Source organism: Excalfactoria chinensis, chromosome 14, assembly GCF_039878825.1.
Source record: "Excalfactoria chinensis isolate bCotChi1 chromosome 14, bCotChi1.hap2, whole genome shotgun sequence".
Lineage (NCBI taxonomy): Eukaryota > Metazoa > Chordata > Aves > Galliformes > Phasianidae > Excalfactoria > Excalfactoria chinensis.
Genome location: NC_092838.1, coordinates 3,050,721 through 3,073,369, shown reverse-complemented (window position 1 = coordinate 3,073,369; position 22,649 = coordinate 3,050,721).

Genomic DNA, 22,649 nt, shown 5'->3' with positions numbered 1-22,649 from the left:
GCAGGGTGTCCAAAAGGAGATATGATTTCCTCAGCCAAGAGGCTGTTGGAAATGTCTCAGTTCATCCCTCACCTTTCCATAGCACAGAGACCTGTTTGCTACTTCCAACACCAGTGCTATTCATACTAGGCTCCCACGAACGCACACTTATGGGTGCTGATGTGTCCGCTCTATGTTCACCACCCTATCCTCCATACAGGTCTCATGTCCAATCAGATTTATCCAGTTTTAGTTCCTCTTCCAGTGGCAAAGCACAAAAAATCTGCAACCTTTTTCATTTAACACCTGAGCCCTTGTCTCCCCAGGCACCTTCCTGCCTCCTGGAAACACCGCTGCTTTGTCTCACAGCAACACTGCTTTCCCGTTCCTGGTGGAGGGGTGTTTCTGCAGGCATGGCTTGGATGACGTTGTTTCACCGGGACAAGGAGCACAGTAATGTCTGTCTGCTTTTCCTGCTTGTCTAGTTCTTAGAAACCACATGTTCTTCCTTCACCAGCAACTCCGTGTTTATTAATCTGCACAACAAGGCTGTACACTTTTTTTGCAGCAGCAGTGGCGAGTTGGCCGGCATCCAGGGAGACCCTTAGTCACTTCATTTACGCAGGCTGCAATAAGAGGAGGGGGAACCCGTTGGGGAGCAATTCAAACATTCAGACGCCTGCACCGAACTCTCATTTCTACCTCATTAACTTTACAGTTTGACAACTTCACAAGCCAGGGACTTCTGTCGTGATTGCTGCTGTATGGCCAAGAGGCAGACACCTTCTTTCCTTGTGCAGACTTACTTCACCTATGATTGCAATGGATTTTCCTGCCCGTGCAGGGAGTAACTTGCAGCTCCTGGCTGGTAGGGTCTTCCTGTGGGTCACAGCTCCGTTTGCAGTGCAATTGCCTGCATATCCTTGTCACAGCCTCTGTTACTCCAGGTGTATGCCTGGCAATGGTGTTACACACCATGAATATGTCCATTCTTGCTGTTGTCTAGACAAAGGAAAAGTCAGACTTATGTCAAAGTTAGTTATAGTGAGTTAACTAAGCTTGACATCTCTTCTCTCTGGAGATGCAGCTTCAGCTCAATGTGATTGAAAGAATGTAGAATGTAGAATACAGGGTCAATAACATGAGCTGGTTTGACATAGCTGTATTAGTACTGGGTCAGCCAGTAGAGCTGGAATCAGTCTTGGCTCATTTATGTACATGTAAGTGCAGGGTTTTCCTGAAGATAAGACTTTTAGCAAGGCATGGAGGCCACTGTCTTCATAGGCTCTGGGATTTCATCTTCTTTCCCTCATTGGTCAAGGGCTGTACCCAGTGTCCCAGGTGCTGCTCACCCACCCACACCGTCCTGTAGGGAGCACCAAGCTCACCTGGGTGTGATGACCATAAGCAGTTCCTGTATTGAGTCCTTGGGATGTCCGCTCCCTGCTTCTGCAGTGCAAGGCTGCAGCTCAGCATTAGTGCCAGGCACCAATTTCAGCGCACCTCGAAAAGTATAACCTGTTTCCACTGACAGAGCCTTCTAGAGGCATGCCCATGTGTGGGCACAAAGTGGAAGAGAGCAAATCTCAGCACACAATGTCCAAATTAAAAGCTATGGGGGTTTTGTGCGTGTGTTTTTTCTTTCTTTTATTATTATTATTTTTTTTCCTTCCTGCCTTTCAATAAAGAACATGGCTTAAACACACCCATGCAGAGGCCATCCCAGTGGTGGATTGGAAATACAGCTTTTGTGGATCTTCTGTTTATAGGGATGCTTTAACATTTAAGAGCTTCCGAGAGCTTGCTGCACAGCTGCTGGTGGGCTCACCGGTGCCTTGTGGCATAGCAGGTGATCTTGAGCTAAGGGGGAAATGAAGCTGGAACAGTGCTTTGTTTTACATCTTCATGCTTCAGTGCTCTGCAAAGCTCTAATTAATGGGGGTAGAGACAACACTTCCCTTTTATGCACACTGGTCCCTGGCACTTTCTTCTCAAGCAGTTTTTCTGAGTCTGCTGAAGACAAGGGAGACCCAACCCGATTAAATTCCTCACTCAAACTCAGCGTAGGGATTCTTGCAGCTCCAAGGCAAGCTGTGCATCCGTCACAGCCTGGGCTTCAACTCCAACTCTGTTTGGTGGAGACAGAAAGCGATCAGCTTCAGATGATAGCTCAGAGCCCTGCCAAGGCAGCTTGGCTTTGTCCTCGGTGAGATGGATATCACCGAGGTGGCAATCCAATGGTTCAATCTTTGTACATTGACCTAGTTCGAGCTTTCAGACCCTTTCAGTAGCTCAGACTGATCTTGCACACACAAAAAAAAATATATAAAAAACCAGGAGTAAAACTGGAAAAATGTCCTTTATGTGATGTTCCCTGGCCCCCACTTAGCAATGGAGGCATAAGAGTATCTTTCCAGAAACCTTTCCAGGTCTTGTTCAGCCCAAGTACCAGCTCATGGAGCAACATGGAAAGGAAATTCGTTTGGCTGCAGTAGGGCTGCTCCTTGAGATGAAACTGGTTTATCTGAGGGATCATGGGGAGGTCATGGGTAGGACTAAAGAGGAAGGTAAGAAGGAGAACACAGCTGAATGTCATACAGTGAAGCCTTTGTTTGGTGTTAGGGGCAGAGAAGATGTGTCTTCCTGGTAAAATGAGCAAATGACAGGATAAGGTCCTTCCTTAACCTGAGAGCGGTGAGGTTGGGTAAGAACGGGTCCACCTAGTGGAATCTACATAGCAGAATCTGTCTTGTACTCTACACCTCTAAGAGCTGCAAGGCACCCTGCAGGTGCGGAGTTGTTTGCTACCTTTCCTAAAACATGTTTGCAATGTGTAGGTGGCTTCTCCTCTCAGAACAGCCAATGCAACACCGATCTGTTCTGCAGGTTCGAGTCAGAGAAGTGATCCATCTGCCTTATTCTGAGGGTCCGTGTAAGGCAGAGTCACCAGTGGGACCCTGTAGCCAGAAAGAATCAAAAAGGACAGCACAGTTGCACTTTGAAAGATTAAGAGACAGAAGAAGATAAAATGCATGGCATAACCCCCTCTAGTTATAAAGTGCTTCTATTTTCCCTTTCCTCTGATAGAAGATCAAAGAGGCCTTTGATGAAGTTAAAGCTTTGGGCCAGCTCTTTTGATGGCATGAATTGACTTCAGTCCAACTTACTGCAGGTGAGAATCTGAGTTTATCTGTTTAAATAAAACTGTTGCTGCACAATAGGTTATAAACTTGTGGAACTTACTGATGCAAGATTATTGTTACAGCAAATGGCTTAGCAGATGCCAAAATGCCTAGGCTTGTGTATATGAATTAGAACAGAAAAGGTCACGGCTGTAACAAAAACTAGAATATCAAGCTGGATTAGTTTACCAGAAAATGAACAAAGAGAAGGTGCACATGAAAAAAAAATCCACGGAACCCCTCCAACGCTTTGAAAGCAGCCCTTATTGCAGCCACAGTTTACTGCATGGCGTTGGTTGGGCATAAAAAATACCCACCAGGTGAATTTAATGGAAATTCTTGATCTTCCCCAGGCATGAGCAGATCGGTCTCCTGATTGAAGCTTGTTACTCCTTTGTTATTATTTACTGGGGGCCCAGCTGGGAGCTGAATCCAGCATTCCTGACTTTCAGTTCACCTTCTGTAGACTCCTGACTTCACCCCAAAGGGCTGCTCTCAACTCGGTGCAGCTGAGTTCATCTGATGAGAAGAGTAGACACAATTCAGTGCCTTGTTAGCAGAAAATAGTTATTTCTGATGAATTAATGCTCCACGCAGTGAGCAGCCTCTCTTGGCTGACAGCAGGCATGGTTTGGGACGTGTATCTGTGCTAAAGTGGGCAGCAGGGTGCTCACTGGGTGCCCCTTTGCTCTCAGCAGCCCCAACAAGAGCCTCCATTTCGGTGGCTCAGTGCCATGCTCTTGCCTTGGGCGCTGCCCCTGTCCCACGTTAAATCATCACACAGGCAGTATCCATTCATGCAGCAAATTAAACCTGGAGAAAGATGTTTCCAGTTGTTCCAAATTAATTGGGTCATACGGGCTGAATCCTGGATGGCCTCCCCCTTCCCCGGTGGTGATGGCACAGCGGTGTGCCTGGGACAGCCCCGCTCCCAGCCCTGCTGTTGCACCCCAGTACTGCTATGCCAGGTGCCCCTGTGGCTATGGGAGTGCCAAGCATCCAGACACTTGTTGCAAAGCACAGAAATGGGATGAGCTTTTTTGTTAGCAGCAGAGGGTGGAGCAGTTCATTACACAGTGCCGGCACATCAGTGTGTTTGTTCACTGTCTGCACTGTGCTGCAGCAAAGCAGAGTCTGCAATAAGGAGTACATTTACAGAAAGAGCATTTCACCTTAAAGACGTGTCCAGTTTCACCTCTATTCACTAGTCAGCATCTATCTTCTGTGCTCCAAGCAGGTGTTGTTAACCTGCAAGAAACTGGGGGGGATCTCCCTTTGTTCCAGGCACTCACTGAGCTCTCTGCAGTGCAGTGGTAGCCATCCCCATACCTTGTGCTATGTGGGGCCGTGGCTCTGCTGCCTGCACTCAGCTTCTCACTCAGCATTCACCTGCTCCCATCCCACTGTCTTGCCAGCTTTGGACAGCAGGTAAATGGAAGCCAGAGTGCAGGTTGTACACAGCCAGCCTGTCAGTTCTGTTATTTATTTCGCATGATCTACCAAGAGTTAAAAGAGAAGAAAACATTTGGCTTTTAGCGGTTTACAAAGCCTCATTACAGCTGAAATAAAGTAACCACTAAATCTTGTGTGGTTACAGAGGTCAGTGGATTCCTGGCACAGCGGCGCCGGTCCTGAGGCAGGAATTCCTCCTTCCTCCAAGGAGCAACATGTGGAGGTGATGGGATGGTAGGAGGCTCCATGCTGCTCGTCCTATGGCAACGGATGGCATGAGGTCTTTGAAGCTTCCCTGGCTGTTCTGTTACATGAGCAGGTATTGCTTGGCTCACCTCACACCTGGAGGCACTGGGAAGAAGAAGGATGCCTGACTGTGTCGTGGGTGACAAACATATGGCAGGGGTGATGGATGTCACTGTGCTCAGAGATCTGCGGTCTTCCCAGTGGCTGCCACTTGTAGGAGAAGTCCCCAGCTGCTCTGAACTAATAGCTCTGCCCTGGATCTCCCATCACAACGAAATGAAATATTGCATTTCCACAGCAGTCAGCACTGGGAGGCCAGTGCCACTGGGGCCATTCCCCACCCAGGGCATCGCTGCTGGTGCATCCCATTGGGCTGGTGGCTCCCAGCACTGCACTGAGATGTGCAGGGCAAACAATGGGAGAAAATTAACCCCCAAGAAGGGCTGGTGCTCACACTCATTCAGTTTTAAAATGGCCTTGATTCAATTTCTTGCAGCACGCAGCCAGTGAATCAAGCTGGGCTGAATCAGTGGCGCTTCTGAATTCTGAATGAAATGCTCTGCTAGGAGTTTTAGGGTGGCTGAACTGATCTGCTCTAAATTCACATCTTTAATTAACTGGAATTAATTTTCTTGAGTGCTGCTGCAAGCAAACAGAGCATTCGTTGACTTAAAAAGAAAATTCCAGACCCTTCCCTCCCATTCACTTCTGTTCAGCATGCTGCCAGCATAGCAAATTCAATAAAGCTGATTTATTTAATAAGTGTACAATAACAAATTAAATCAAACACATTTAACACAAACAGATGATGCACCTCATTTAAATGTTAGATTCTTAATCAAAGCTCAGTGATTGTGTTTTGCCCTTTTATTGGCTTCCCAGTGCAGCGTGGTTGTAAAGTTGTTTGTCGTGCTCAATTACTGCTTCCAGGTTATATGGGTTGCCACTTTTTCTCCTCCACATAGGCTCACAGTGAGGTGGACTCCCTGCACTGCCAGCATGCTGCAAGGCAGCTGCTGCTTTGGGTTCCTCGGTAGCAGCTCTTATTGCTGCTCCGAACAGTGCAAATTCAGGTGTTCAGGAGCTGAGGAGATGGGGCACTTAGGGACAAGGCATGGTGGTGATGGCTTAGGGTTGGACTTGGAGGTCCTTCCCTTAAAGAGTTTGTGATTCTATGATTCTATGATTCTATGATTTATTAGGATGGCAGCAGCAGCAGGAGCAGCTTGGAGAGCCTGATGTGAGCAGCCCCTGAATGCAGTGCTCCAGCAGATGCACCACCTTGCTCTGTGAGACAAAACTCCCCCATATAGAACTCTGCTATAGAAGATGCTGTTTTGCTACTAGTAATTGCTCTGCTCCTGCACTTGCTTCCTGAACTGTGCATCAGTCAAAAGGCGAATGAAAGGAGGAGATTGTTGAAAGGAAACCTCGCATGAGGAGCAGTGGTATTCCTTCATGCTGCTGACACGCTGTTGACACAGCCCCTGATTTACAGCCTTGGGAGCTGCTGTGAGCCCCATGCAAACTGCTCCAGCTTCTTACTGGGGACAGGGGACTAGCTAAGCCCCAGGAAGCTGGGCAGAGGCAGAGGACCATGGCAGGGTGCAGGCAGAGCACTGCCCACCCCTGAGATGCTTTGTTTTGAAAACAACCGTCCGACTCTAATTGCCAATCTCACTTTTTCACTATTCGGAAGACATAACGCTCTGTTCTCTCTGCTGTTTGCACTGGCAGCGCTCCACATAACGCAAGGTTCAAGAAAGGAATATAATTTCTTGCCCTTCCGTCTCTCATTTGTTTGGGCATCATTTCTTACTAATCCCCAGTTAATTACTTAAAGATGATGGCTCCCAGGAATGAAAGAGCACCTTTGTGCTGGCCGTGTTTAGCACTTGCACGTCTTCTTTTCTTCTGCTAGCAGATGAACTGCAGCAAGGAGCTCTGGCCTTGCCTTCCCCTGGGAGATGTTCTACCACCAAGCAAGCCACTGGCCTGTAGTGTGGGTGGGTCATTTTGGGTCTTTTCTCTTCTTTGTGGGCTTATTTATTTATTTATTATTTTCCCTCAAATAGTTTCCAAAAACATTGGTGGGGATTAAAAGGTCTTACGAAATCTTGACATTCCTCGTGATGAAGGAACACAACTTTTTTTTTTGCCTGGTCCCACACAGAATATGTCAGCTCTGCAAACTGAGCTTCTGTTTAAGCTGCAAGGGGTAATGCTATTAAGAAACAGCAACAGTATGTTCTTATTTTCTTTAGGAACCTGACACTTGGGAATGGCACAGCGCCTCGCAGTACTCTTCCACTTGTTTCTGTCTCACTGCATTATGGTAAGCGTAGCCTAAATCCTGCCCAACAGCACCCATGTGCTAATTGCTGAGAAACTGAAAGAGGAATGATTTACTGAGGCTAAAAGGGGCATCACACAGTGTAAATAATAGAAAATGAAGTGATGGAAGTGAATTTAATTTTTAAAAAGCTTCCATTTTCAATTTGTTTACTTGAATTACCATAATGTTGTGGGAAAATGGTTTGTTTGAGCTTGCAAACATGCTTCCATGGATACCTGAGATACTGCAGTTGCTCAGGCTGAGTGTCTGTCACAATTAGAGTTAGCTACAGGACATTTAGGTTACATAAAAAAGTCCTCTCTTGGCAGGACAACCTTCCTTTTTTAATATCTCACCAGTAATTCTGACCCTTTTTTGGCAAAAGCTTAGAGCAATTATTTGAGAGCAATTTGAAGTTGTATGTTGCTCATAAATATCACCTAACTACTGTGCTGCTGCAGCAAAGATATTCAGATCAAGACTCTGGCAATTGCCTAATGTCCACAGTGATATTTTGCTGCTCTAAAAGCCAGAAGGAAAACACACACTGAAGAATGCAAAATCCTCTGATGAAGGTTTAATCTGTGCATTAAAGATGATTAAGAAAGAAGACAAGCAAATATTTCCCCAAATGCCAAATGAACCGTGCTTTAGGGATGTCTGAACAAACCTGAGTGCTGCAGAACTGCATCTTCTCTTGGATCTTTTTAACCATGCAGATTTTTGCATTACTATTAATGTTTTCTGTAACTGGATTTTAATCTCTGCTTCAGAGCATGGGCCAGCATGAATGGTTTAATCCTGCATGAAAGCAGACTCCTTGCTTTATTATTCACTGTGTTTATTTTCTTGTCTGACAGGGAGAAAGCAAACTTTCTCTGTTGGCTGGATGTCTCTAACCCTGTGTGACTCTCGCTGATGCCACTGAGTGGGTGATTCCACTTCCTGGGAGAATCCATTTGAGTTTTACTGGAGGACTCCAATTACCCTCTGCATACATTTTACTGAATCTTGGGGAGGACATTTCCCCTCTGCATTGTCCTGGCAGAGAAGCTGGACACATTGCCCTTGATATTTCCTCCTAGAGCACTGTACTGTCCTCCTTCCAATCAAGACAATGAGCTCTGAAATGCAGCAGCACTGAGAACTGTCTGGGCCAGACCGGTTGCTGGGTGTGCACAGAGACAGAGACACAAACACCTCATTTCTTTTTCACTGGCTTATTGCTCTAATGGTTATTAATTTTCCCTTTCTGAGCCAGAGAGCTCACAGAGCAATGCTTTCCCTTCTGAAGGCATGGAGAACCCTCCATGTCCCTGAGCATGTGGCGCCCTCCTGGATCCCAACCTGTATGTAGAAGATGACAAAAAATGTGAGAATGCACAGAGGATGAAATAGTTACAGACCAAACTAAGAATATCCTTTAGGGGCACAGGAGAGTAGCTGGATGCCTAAGAAATGGGATGAAATTATTGTTATGGGGTTTAGTAGGAATTATTCTTTAAATCTTCTGGAGTCGCAGTGAGTTCAAACCTATGGCATCCCTGTAAAGGGCAAACTCAGCATCTAGGTGAGGAAGGCGTACAGCAGAGCCCAGCCTCACGAAACATGAGATGCGCGTGACCAGACAACCGTCCTTTCTCTCCTTGGGATCCCCATTGGCAAAGTTGGACAGAAGGAGTAAATAACACTGGAAATGAAAGGCAAATGAAGTATTTCTGAGTAGGTGAAGGAAAAGGTAGAGATGACCTGGAGGTACTGACTTGTTTCCTTGCCCCAGGAAATCAGCATTCCTCCACAGGCACAACCGTCTTATAATGAGCAAATGGGCACATGGAGACTGACCAAGGAGAGGGCTGTGATGGTAAAATACTAATGGCACGAAGGAGCAAAGAGTTAGGATTTTTGTATGCAACTCCCTCTCCGTCTCTCAGCTCTCTTGGAGGAGAGCAGCCATGAGGTGCTGTTAATGGCAAGGAAGGATTTCTCTATTATTCCTTCAGACCACAGGGCTGGGAAGAGGACATGGAGTAATTAATTTTGACTTACAGAAGCTGTATTAAATTGGATAGAAATGGGTGAAAATAGGATTAGGAATGGAGTTTAGCCAAGAGCAAACAGAATTAAAACTCTCTAAGAGCAGGTCAACACAGCTGATATCACTGATGCAATGAAAGCAGACAGCTTGGGACATTTTTGAGTAGTAGTGTAATGTCAGAAATGGTAACCTGCCTACTGCCCTGCTAGATCAGGAGAAAACAAAAAGTGATTTTATTTATGTATTTTCTTTTTGGTTGGGTTTCTGGCTGCTCTATCTGGTCTGAACTTACTGGCTTCCAAGGATTAATTTTGAAACAACTGCGCAGAACAAGTAAGAGCCTCCATAAACCCCAACCCATCGAAATGTGCAGCGTGCTTTCAACACATGCACCAAAATCTAATTAGTATGGGATTATGCTTGTCACAAATCATCAGAAATGGAAGAATTCTTAACATGAAAACCAGCTTCTTGCCCTGAAAGCCTTCTCCCAAAGCCCAAAGACAAACCATGTCCAGAACCTTTTCTTCCATCAGCTGGGTACATGTCCTCAGTGTTAGAGATTTATATGTCTTTGCTGCGGTGATCTCATTCTACTGCTGGATATAGAGAAATATTTGGGCTGGAGGGCCAGGATTAATCGAGAATGGCTGTGAGGGAGCAAGGACCCACTGCTCTGGCAGGGTTCATGCTGGAAGTTTTCTTTACCTCCCTGATGTAGTGGGTAAAGGTCTTGGGTGCATTATCCATCACTGCTTTATTCCAGTGTATAGAATCATAGACTCACAAAGACTGGAAAAGTCCTCTCAGATCCCCAAGTCCAACCCCAACCCACCCCACTATGCCCACTGACCACATTTCTCAGTGCCACATCTCCATGGTTCTTGAACACCCCCAGGGATAGTGACTCCACCACCTCCCTGGGCAGCCCGTTCCAAAATGTGTGAATGCAGCAGGCTATGCTAGACCAGATCCTGCTCCCATGTCATTTTGTGAGGCCAGTCCTCATGTAACCCAGAGCTGCTGCCACCTGAATTTGCTGAGTAATCTCTTCAAAGGTGGATTCTTTGCTTCAGCTTCAAGCACCAAGTACTTTGCCAGCATTAACTGATGGGCACAGAGCTTCATGTTCCCCCTCTCTCCTGGCATCCAGGAGCAAGGGCCAGGCAGGTGGCAGTGAATGGGCACTCTGCCTGCTCGGTGGATGCAGTGGGGCTGCTTTCATGTGGGAATCCAATTTCTCCAGCTACCGGGAGCCACGCATAAACATGAATTTCAGTTGTTTTCTCTGGGGTTTCCATGGTTTCTGGCACTGGTTTTTGTCCTTGTTCTAAAGTGGATGCTCTCCTAATGTGTTTTCTTTGGTCTGAGGTAGTACATAGAATTGCTAGGAAACCTCAGACGCTGGCCAGAGGAGTGAGCGGTGCCGGGGGCTGCGTGGGCGCAGTCATAGGTCTGCCCCTTCCTCCCCTTTGCCCACTGTGGGAAGGGCAAGCAACAGCAGAGAGCCAAGAAGATGGGTTGTGCCTTGTGAAACAAACAAAACCACTTTAAACATCCTTCTGCCAACCAACTGCACAACCCCAAGCCATGCAGCACGCTGTGCCGAGCCGGGGCGGTTAGACGGGTTCCCACCCTCTGCTTTTGGTGCCTTTTCTTTGCCAGAAACTTTCTTTTCTCTCATTACTGTATAATTCTGCAGGTGTTACATCACGTCTCAGGCTGGGAAGATCAAAGAAGAGTGCTGGCAAGCTGGACTCATTTGGTGCAGCCATGCATGCGGTGTGCCGGGGCATCGCATGGGCTCTGCAGGATAAAAACCCTTAACAAAAAGTCCTTAAAAGCTGCTAAGTTGGAAGGAGCACAGGGCCAGGGAGCTCTGGCTTGGCTGTCTTTGGCCGGGTGGTGCTCACTGGTGATGGTTTATGTCCATAGGATGTCTGCCAGGTCTGGAGGCAGAGCCCTGAAGTCCGCCTGCAATTGCTGGCTGCAAGTGAGAGGCAGGATTGTCCCAAAACTGCACAGAAAGCAGGCTATGGTGGGGAAACATACTTTGTGTGGGTGCTGCCAAATCTCTCAGCCTGGTGCTCTTCATGAGTCCCGTGCACGTGTTGATGTGAGCACAATGTGAGCATGACAGACTGTGGGACACACAGCTGAGCAGTGCCCAGGGATGCACCGGGAGGACGATGTGCATGCCAGTGCCTGAAACAATTTGCAGCCCTTTTGATTAAAACTTGGGCTAAAGCACTGCAGCACAGAAATGGCACTGTCCAGGATTCCCCATGCTGTGGAGGCTCCTTGTGCTGTGCTGTGCAGCTGGGGGTGGGCCAGGGATTCATCCTCACTTTCCAGCATCTCGGCAGCAAACTTGTGTCCTCCCACAGCACAAAGTGCCGGAGCCCAGGCCCTGCTTCTGCTGCAGCACCAGGGAGGGGGGCAATGTGATTTTTCATCTTGACAGTATCTCATCACTGGAAGTCAATCTAGATCTCTGTCAGCTTGCTTTTCCTTCCTTTGTGCTGTATTTCGCCTCCTCCCCCTTCCTCCTCCGAAGGTAACCGTGTCTCCTACTTAGGCATGCATTCCTTTATAATAAGGTATTATGCCTCTATTTATATGCATCTTAGGTGCAGTCTGAGGCAGCTGCTGCTCTCCAGGGCCCTGGGTGAAGAGCAGAAAATTGAATTCAGCCTGGAATGTGCGGGTGCAGTTGGCCATCTGTACCCAGCGAGGGGCAGCCCTTCCCCTCTGTGCAGATTTAACAGCCAAGAGCCTGCTTGGAGTCCTACCAGAACCAGGACTTGGCAAGTCCCCGGGGCTGGGAAGGTGCTGGCAGAAAGCTGTCTCATTGGGCATGAACCTGGCTACAAGGGATGCATAGGCTGAGGAGTGTAATCTCAGTGAGGTCGAGGCTGCCCAAGTGTTTGTCTGCACGATGGATTTGGGATTTTGGCTGCTCCCAACTGACTGCATGGTCTGCATGGCAGATGTCTGGGAGCCTGGGCTCTGCCCCCTCTCCCTGTGTCCCTGCCTTGCTCTGCCATCCAATACCACCGTGACGAATGCAGCACAAGGACCCAGCTGGACGGAGCTGAAATGGTGCATTTCAGCAGCCCTTTTTGGATTAAGCTATTATGGGCTGGAGTGCTTGACCACGCCAGCTCTCAGTAATGATTTTCAAAGCAGTAAAACCTTTTCCAGTGAGGGGACCTTGGTCTGTATTTAGCAGCAAGGAGCATTTATGTGATGCTAATGTAGCTCTGTACAGGCAATGGGAAGTTCTCTGCTGTTTGGCTTCTCCCCATGCTCAGATCCCAACTCCCGTGAAGCCAGTGTGGTTATTGACATGGAACACCGTGCTTCAGCTTCTGCAGAGACTGTTTCACTCAAAAGATGACTTAGTTCATCAAGGAGCTAATTAATGATCATGCTACTGTGTGGGAAGCAGGCAGGGTGAGCAGGGCTCTGACATCAGCCCTTCCGCCCTGATTAGCTCTCACTCAGCTTGCGCTAATAAGTCTGAACTTTGAACCCCTCAAGAGAGGAGCATCTGCCTCTCTTGGGCCTGATACTGGGGGAATCTGCCTGGGAACAGCAGCTGAGTCATCTACTGTCCTGACAGCCCTCCTTTTGCTTTCTTGCTGTCTTTATTTGCAGTCAGGATCATAACACAGCCCAGCTGGCAAATTGGGGGGTGGGGGGGATAGAGTGGCTGCTCTGATTACTGGGTCAGAGGAGCAGATGCTCCAGCCTCTGCCAGGAACCAGCAGATAGCCTCCAGCACCTTCCTGGCACCTGGTGTTGCTCTGCAATGCTGTATGGGAGGAGGTGATAAGCCGTGGTGGGATGTGTTTGGTTAGGGTGTATGGGATGCTGTCCTGACCTGTGGCTGGTATTCTCAGTCTGTGGGTTCAGAGGGGCTTGTTGGACAGCTTGGCACCAGAAGAACCACAGTGGCACTTCCAACATAGGAAATAGCCCCATGTTGTCCTGTTCCTTCCAAAACCATGGAGTTTTTTTTTTAAAACACTGGAGTTTAGGAACGTGCTCTTTTTTCTAAGGGATTAATTTGCAAACAGCTCAGAAGGCTGTTTTTGTGTGATCAGTGATATGTAGCTTAGCAGTGAGCCCAGTCTTCTCATCTTTTCAGGAACGAAGGCTGCCTCTGTGCCCTTCAACTGATTCAAACATTGCTCATATGCAGGAGTGAGGGTTGGTGCCTGCCTTTTGTCCTTGCCCTCTCCAGGTATCCCAAGCTGCAGACTCCAGCAAGAGTGAGCAGGGAACTATGGAGGTGTGCTCCATACTTGAAGCCTTTAACCCCAGGTGTTTTCTGACAAGATCTGCTCTGGCTCACAGAGGAGCTATAAGCTCAGTGCAGAAAGGAATGTCCTGTATTATGTGTGAAGTCAGACTTGACGATCATAATGGCCCTGTCTGGCTGTAGGAGAATAATGTCCCGTGTGGGTTTTCCTCCTCTTTCATGTAGGACTATTCTGGAGGAAAGCTTGCAGTGGAGGTGAAATAGCAGATCAACACCGAGGCAGCAAGCTGAGGCTGCAGGGAAAGGCTCAGGGGAGAAATCAAAGGGAAGATGTCTTTGTTACCAACCCAGCTGCAACTTCCTGCTCCAGCCAGAAAATACCCGAGGAGGTGACTTGTCAGTGGACTGCATGCCTTTGCCTCGCCTTGCTTCCCCATAATAAATGAATAATGAACTTGTAGGGCAAACACTGAAGGGCAAGGGGAAGGTGGAATTCCCAGAAATTATCGTCCCTTGGTAAGCACAAAGAGAGCCTCTGTCCTTCACCATTCCGATTCCTAAAAATAGAGCTTTACAGTGAAGGAGAGGGCTTTTCTCTGCTGAGCACAAGTGATAAACCAGCATTTCTCATCCAGTTTGGAGCAATACCTTTGAATTCTGGGCATGACCTGCACCTCACCCAGAGCTACTGAATTGGTCACCCCATCAGGGCTGTTCTTCATGGTTCCCCTTTCTACTTCACCTGACTTTTGTCCTTTGGTTGCCCTGAGCCCTTTCCCTGCAGGGTTTTGCCATATGTGCACCTCGTATCTCTCGTTGTGCTGGAGACTTTGTATTGTGGGTCACAGGTGAGGAAGGCTGGTCACTCTGCCTTAGACCAAAAGGGATGTTTTCCTGGCTGTTTCTCCTTCATGTTGAAACTCTGCAACCAGAATGCTAATTTCACACCATCAGCAAAGTGCAAAGCAGCTGGGCAGGCTGTGCTCCTTCAGAGAAGAGTCTGCAGGGCCACCAGCTGAGCGTGAATCACAGCCTGATGGAGAAAGGGTGAGGAGATGTGGTTTGGCCTCAGGAAGAGAAAACTGGAAAAGCAGACAAGAGCCATCTTCAAAAACTGCTGCAAAAGAAAATGGGAATGATAAGTTCTCCACACACACAGAAGAGAGGGCTTAAATTTCAGCAGAGAGGTTCAGCATGAATTCTGCTGAAAGCTGTGATGAGGGGAGGATGGCAGGGCAGAGAGCACAGCTCTGCTATCAGGTTTGCCTGCTGAAGGTCTCTGGCTGGGGATGCATCCGACAGCAATGCATCGGGCAGCTTTGTTTCCATGGGGCTGATGATTTCACCCAAAGGGTGTAGCGGAAAGCACGGCTCCTTTTCTCTGGGCTGGAAATCATTTATTCTTGCACCCAGGTATGTGTTAATTGCCTTCCATCGGTCTACGCAGCCTTGCTCTGCACTGTGATTCTTTTTCTCCTCAACTTGGGGACTGTGCTAACAAGTCGGAGTGGAGGAAGGCTTACATTTCAGCTTGCTGTGTGCTAATCCACATCCTCTTCCCCTAAATCCTCTTAACCTCCAAGTACTTCCAATCACAACCATTTGCACCGAACGCTACCGGAGGAGCAGAAGACACCAGAACTCGAACCCTGTGAGCTAACTAACCTGCTAAAACATTTACAAACAGACTAAACGGTGATAATTTGATCTCTGAGTGTCTGGGCACTGCTCTCTTTCTTGCCCCACCTATTGTTCGATTGTGCATTGTAATTTCAGGCTGTGCTCGATGTACTCATCTTTTGAGAAGGCTGTGACCAAGTAATCGAGACTGTCATCACGCAGAACCTGGCTCGGGAGGCAGAAATCTCCCCACTGCTCTTTTTCCATTTCCTGGCTCGACATCAGGGGAAGAGATTATGTGATCTGATAGGTAAAATTATCCCATCAGAGGTGAATGTCCTAATAAAAGGCTTTTGCAGGCCTGGTTGTATGATATCCCTGAGAAGGCTACATTCATTTGGAGTCCTTTATTGAAGGGAATGCTTAGTCCCTATGGAAACCCCACTGGACAAAAGGTGATTCTAGCTGCTAAAACACCACAGCTACATACACACAGGTCAAGGATGCAAAACTGTTGCATTTGCCCGATTGGGAAAACAATAACAAAACAAAAAAAAAAAAAGGAACAGCAACAAAACACTCTGATGCTGGCTGCTTGGCTCAAAACCCAGAGCTGTATTTTCCCAGCTGGTAAAAATCTGGGGCGACCAGCATGGCTTGGTCTGTTTGTCCAAAATGAGAGGAAAAATTCTGGAAGTCTGCGTTGTTGTTTTTTGAACCTGATGGAGTAGGAGACCTGATCAGGTTCAGTGAATCTGGAGAAAGAAAAAGAAAAGGTCTTTCTGGGTATCCTCCTCCAAGACCCCCGCCTCACTCTTGCTGTTTGTTCACCTGTTTCCTTTTGTCAGTGCGTAAGCTAAAGAAAGCCTTTCTGAGATTTACTGTGCGTGGTTGGTGGGCGGCTGGGGACTCCCTCCATCAGCATGGGGGACTTGTGGGTGGGAGGAAATGGGGAGAAGCAGCTGGGTGCTTGCAGTGGAGGAGACATGGGTGATGCTTGCACACCCTGCCCTTCCCTTTGTCATCTCAAATCCCCAGACATCAAACCTGGCAGAGCCCTCTGCAAAGGTCTGGGTTTGTTCCTGTGTCTTGGGGAGACAGGAGAAGATAAAGGAGACCACATTGCATGGCTGTGAAGTGTGTTTTCAATTAAAAGAAGATAAAGCTCTAAAATGCACAGTGGGTTAAGCATTACAGTAAAAAGCATTCAAGCTGCTCTTCCATTGAGATGTAACCAACAGTTTATGTGTGTGATTGCAGGCAGGTGGTTCCTGTTCGTATTAAAAATGTGTAATCCAAGCTCTCAGAGGATTTCTTCAGAGACAATCTGGACAGACCTGGAAGCCCAACATGCCTTTTAAGCCCTAAGTGTTTTCCCTTCACATCCCAGCACTCTCCTTTCCAAGCACTTGGCTGCCAAGGCAGGATCATCCCACCACATTCAGGGAGGGGAAAACCTGGTATCATAAATCCGGAGCCTCCCATGTTCTGAAGCCTCCAGGGAAACCCAAACTGATCCCCAGAGTGGTGCTCCTGCCTGGTGCTGCCTGCATGTGGTCCTGTTGTTCTCATGGCTTTCCTAGTGATGGGAGCACTCTCCCATGCTATGCCATCTCATTTCATGCCATGCCTTCCCATGCTATGCTATGCCATCCCGTGCCATGCCATACCATGCTATGCCACCCCCAGTGCCCGTCCCTGGGTCACACAAGGCGATTGCTCAGGACACTGAGTGTGGGTTTGAATAGAGCTGTTCTGCAGGTGCTCCCCATTGCCCTGCCCAGCTCCAGACATATCCAAACCCTTCTGCCGCTCCCCCCTGCTCTTGAGTTTGTTGTTTTGAGCTTCTCACCACCACAGCCCCAACCCCTCTCCCTGTCACACAAAGGAGAAGAAAAACCCAATAATATTTCAGAAGGCCTGAAGGCTCTATTGCAATTGAACTTGATCACCCGGGGGAATAAAAGAATACCACATGCGGAGATCTTTTACTTAACATTGCGATGTTTAATCTTGCCCAGTCAGCAGTTTTTGAACATATTCCAGGAAAGCTTTTAAGCCTGATAAAGCCGGGGCTTTTGTATTTTCAAGTGATACTTTAGCTACAGATGACATGCTCTACTTGTCATTTGGCTTTAAAGGAAGGTAATTAAAATCTTCCTAAGAGTACAGTTACACCAGGGAAAGAAATAACGTAAACTGAAATAAAAAGATAGAGAGAAGCCCACAAAAATGCAATTTAGCAGATGAAAAATGTAAAGGAAAACTGTTAAAAGATAAAAGTATCAAATGCACAATAGCAATTTGCCGAAGGAGGACTGATGATAGGGGAGGTACTGAGACCTGCACAGGGCAAGGTTAGGGAATTTCCAGTGTATTTTATTTGCAGTCTTTGGGTCACTGGAAGCCACAAGACAGACATACAGAAGGCTGAAAGCTCCACAGCAGTTCTGGCTGCAGTAAACACTCGCTGTTCTGGAAGGTGTGGAGGGAAAGTAAAAGGCAGATCCAGATGTGATCCGGACCCATTGATGTGTGGGCACAAGCAGAGCTTTTCAAGGACTCTGAAGGCAGTGACTCCTACAGTGGTTACCTGCAATGAGTCAGGTTGGGTTGGAAGATATTGTCTCCTCTGGAACTGAGAGGTGATGGCTCTCAAATGAAGCCAAGCATGCTGGTGAATCCATGAGATCATTCCCCTGATGGGGAAAAAGATGCATCTGCAGAGGGGCTCCCTACATCCACTGCATCTGCAGAGGGGCTCCCTACATCCACTGCCAGCACTTAGCAAATTTCTCCCCAGAAGGATCACAGCAAAACCCTCTTCCGTGCTCCTTCCAAATGGCCTGTGCTGTCCTATCACTGCTGGTTTAGACCTGTGGGGGGGAAAAGGAGCATGACTGGGGTGTATCATTCCCAAAGACCCCCCACTCCCAAACAGCTGGAATAGTTCAGAGACCTTCCAGTGTAAAAATGGGGAAATGAAATTTTCTCCTAGGATCACATCAAGCCTGAATCATTCAACAGCCTCTGGCATGCTCTGCCGTCAGGAGAGGCCTGCTGATGAGTTCAGCAAACACTATCCATCTCTGCGGGATCAAATGTAAAACAAGAATCCTGTTTGTTCGGGTTGTGCTCTGATACCAGAGCAAACAGAGCAGCTGGTGGTTTGGAACCTATAACTTCCCTCATGACACCAGGTTCCCCTGAGCCCATGTATTTATTGGTATCATTTGCTGCTATAAAATTGGTAACCTTTCTGCATGTTTGCCACATGTAGTAGTTTTTCTTTGATAGTGATTATTATTCCCTGTCATCTGTGTCTTCCTCTTGCAAATGCCAGCTGGGAAGAGAGGCAAACTTTGTCCTTGGGCAGAAGAGCAGAGGAAGGAGTATTGTGACTAGCCTAGTTGTGATATACTCAGTTTTTATAGTGATGAGACTCATGTCTGTGCCTATAATAGACCCTTTTCTGTGTTAACTGAACACAGTAGGTACCATACCTATGGAATTTACTTGAATCTGCTATCCAGAAGCCATGCTTCATTTATTCTCACATCTAATGTGGGCTTAAAGCACTACAAGGGAAAAAGCAGAAATAGAATCTTTCTTGCATACCTCCCTTCATGGCTGATCATGCACCAGGCATGTGCATGGTCCATAAAATCCATCCTGTCTTTTTTGGGAAACCCCACACGAACTGTCCAACAACAGGCAAGTTTATCTGGTGGGGGAAGGGATGGTGCTGAGATGTTCTGGACTGAATTCAACCCACTTAGCACGGGGACAATCTGCCTCCTTAGGGTTAAGACACCACCATCAAAGGCATTTCAACCTGTTTTTTCCCTTCCTCCACCAAATACCCACCTCTGGCTCCAGATGGAATCATCTCCAGGGTTACATCTAACAAAAATTCCTCCCTGACCTAGAATTATTCAGAGGACTTGAAAGCTTTTGTATCCCAATAGGCTCAATTTAGCACCTCGAAGCCTCTGCTGGTGAGTCCCAGAAGCAGGTGCAAAATGAAGAAAACCCAAACCCAGAAGCCTACATACCATACTGCTCCCTCGGAGACTGAAGGAATGGGAGGAAAGCAGCACTCAGTAGCGGAGATGAAAGATGCTGCAATGACTTTTTGCTGACATGTACAAATGTGATCCTGACTATTAACTTTAATGACCTGCCATTATGTGAGGGGAAAAAGAGGGAGGGATCTAATTTTTTTGTAATTACTTTAATTGCCACCCTGCGGTCTTGTTTCTTGCTGCTGGTTTTACAGTCAGGTGGGGGGGAAAAAAAAAGTAACTCCTCTCTGGTACCTCAGATTTGGGTTTTCTCCTGTTGCAGCTGTGCAAAATTCAGTCATCCATGGAACCGAGAAAACACTTTTGCCCACTTAAATGCAACACATAAATGAGAGCTTCGTTTTTGAGTATGGATTTAAAATGACCGAACTGATGCTACAGATGAGCCTTGATAGTTTACATATAATTGAGCCCTAAAACAAACTGTGGCTTCGCTAAACTTGAGTTGCTGAAACTGGCAGAGGCCGTAAGCAGAGGGATGGAGCACATTTCCTTGTGTGTGAGGAAGACATGACTGTGTGAGGGCTGTTGGGTGCTCTATTAAAATTAATGGGACTAATTTCCTTCGTGGAGTGGCTCCCAAAGGTCAGAGCTGCAGGACTGGGGCTGAAGGAGGGTTTGTGGGGCATAGCATCTTCTCTTGTCTCTCCTTCAGACTGGATGCATCAGGAAAGTAATTTGTTTTCTTTTCTTGAATCTCTATCTTTTTTTCTTTTTTTTTTTTCTTTTTTCATGGAAAATGCAAATTCCATCACTCTGAAATGTTAATGAATTTCTGATCATTTTGCCCAATGATTAGCTTAAAAAAGAAAAAAAAAAAAAAAAAAAGAAAGAAAAAAACACAAAGAGATAATTCTGCAAAAGCACTCAAAGGTCTTGTTTTGACATTTTTCAAAAGGCACCGTTTCATTCCTTGTTTCAAGCTTCCCTCTAAATTGCATAAACGATTCCAAGACATTTTCAAGAAATCAGTGAAAGGAATGGTTTCAATTTGATTCAAATGCAACTTTTTACGTGACCTGTTCTACCTTCTCTTTCAGTTTTTGATTTGCCAAAATGTTAAAAAACAAAACAAAAAGCAAGCCCGGCTTTGATTCAGCCCCAAATGATTTTTCCCTTAGTTTTTCAAATGGCCAAGCAAAACCTCTAAACTCCTCTTTGCTTACCAAATCCTAATGGTCCCTTCAGTGCCCCCTACATGTAAAATATGGTTAATATTTCTTGTCTAGGAGAAAGGCTCCGAGAACATTGGCGATCCTCAAATGGAAGAACCCATTGTGTCAATGGAGAGCCTTGTCCTGGCCAGCTCTGAGAGAGGCAGAGGAGAAGCAGGGTTCCTGCTGCAAGGACATGCTCTGCATTGCGATGGCTGCACGCTGCCCTCAGACAGGTTTCCTGTGGAGCTCAGTAAGTTTTATCCTGGCAATAGGCACAACCTGTACACAGGCTGCACGCTGCTGAGTGGCATTTGGGCTGCAAACTCTGGCTGTGAGCTGTTTTGAAGTCTCAGCAAGCTTAGCTTTCGATTCAAGGCTGAGCTGGGGGAGGCCTTGGATAAAGGGGAGCGTTTGGCAGGTGCTAATCTTCAGCCTTTGGCTTGTGCCCTGTGGGGTGCAAAGCGTAGAGAATTGCAAAGTCAAGACCTATTGTTACATGCACCTTTCTTGCCGCTGGTACAACCTCTCTTTCCTCACTGTCTTACTTGAAGCTACTGAAACAAAGTCAAAGAGAAAATGGATAGTATCATCAGGACTCCATAGAAACAGCACAGTTCCTCTGTGGGACAAAGATCACATAGTTTGGAGGATTATGCTGGAAAGAGTTTAAAAGAAACTCCATTAGAATTAGGTGGTACTAGAGATGACAACTCTCCCTTCTCGCTTGCTATTTTTCCTGCTCCAATTTGCAGGACCTTGTGATTTTATGTTTTACAGTGATCCTTGAATGAGAAAACAGGCATTGGGCTTAACCAAACCCAAGTCAGTAGGTGTGCTGATCCCTCTTGCCCAGGGAGGTGATGAGGTCACTGTCCCTGGAGATGTCCAAGAATGTGGAGATGTGGCACTTGGGGAGACAGTCAGTAGGCATGGTGGGATGGGTTGGGATTGGATTTGGTGATCTGAGAGGTCTTTTTCAATTTTAATGGTTCTCTATTGCTATTCTACGATTCTCTTGTTTCTCTGCATTCCCATGAGAGATGCCTGGATGCCTGCCCTTGCCTGGATAGATGAGCAGCTCTGTCCTACTTTCTTCATGTATCCCCAGAGCCCAGAGAAAAGCAAATATCCACCTGCAGACACAAGCAGTGAGCCCCCACTCAGATCTTACCTCTAGTTTCAGGACTATAAGCCCACTTACACAAGAGTACAGAGCAAGCATTGGTCCATAATGCAAGGCTGTGGCCAAACAGATCCAGCACTGAAACCCTGGGAAAATATTGCAGGCCATGTTGTCTGTTTCAGATGAACCAAATGAAAAATAGATGTGAATAGTCCAAATGTATAAAAACAAGACCTGCTGTCAAGAAAGAAGCCATGTGCTAGGCAATCTCTTAGGTGTGCTGAAATAGGGTATCACTAAGAGGCCCTCTACCACATCTTGTCTGTGCTTTTTGCAGGGCAGGCTGAACACGGGGTGGTAATATGGGCAGCACACACATCTCCAGGGTGTCTGCACTTCTCTGTCGAGACAGACAACATCAGCAGAGCTGTGCAGAGTGGGAAGGGACAAATGAAAGACCTGGAGCTCTTGACATGAAAGTTTCCAAATGTCTCCAGCACCACCAGCTCCCTTGCTGCTAAATGGTTGACTCAACAAAGAAAGACAAAGAGGGCACGAGTCCTGAAAGCTGAGCACTTCTTCTCAGGGCACACTGTGAGGGAGATCTTTCCATTTAGTCAGCATTCAATATTTTTGGAAGCACTGGTGTACTGATTGCTATAATTGAGTAACCCCAGCAGAAGGGGAGTTGTGTCTTGCTTTTAGCCCAAACTGCTGGCCAAATGCAAGAATACTTGGTTAGAAATAGAATAAAAAGAGCTAAAAAAGAAAAGTGCTGCATGTGTAATTTATCCGAATGCCATTGGACACTTGGGAAAGGCAGCAGAGAAACCAACATTCCTGTCTCCAGTGAGCATTCCACAGAAAGTCACTGAGGAAAGAAGAGAAAAAGAAACAGCCAACACACAAAACAAGTTTCTAAAGGCTGAAATGTGCTCTGTAGAAAGGCAGTGTTCTCCCCCAACCATTCTTCCATATCATTACTTGGAGACACCAGGTGACGTCTGATACTAAAGGTAGGGAGATACCATTGGGAAAGGTCCAGCGTCTCAAGTTGTTGGTTGTACAGAAAGCCACTGTTGTAAATGTCACCTGTAGCAGCATTAGGCAGTCTGCTGTTGCACGGGTCCTTCTGCCTTTCCCAAATTCTGTCAGCACAGCAGCA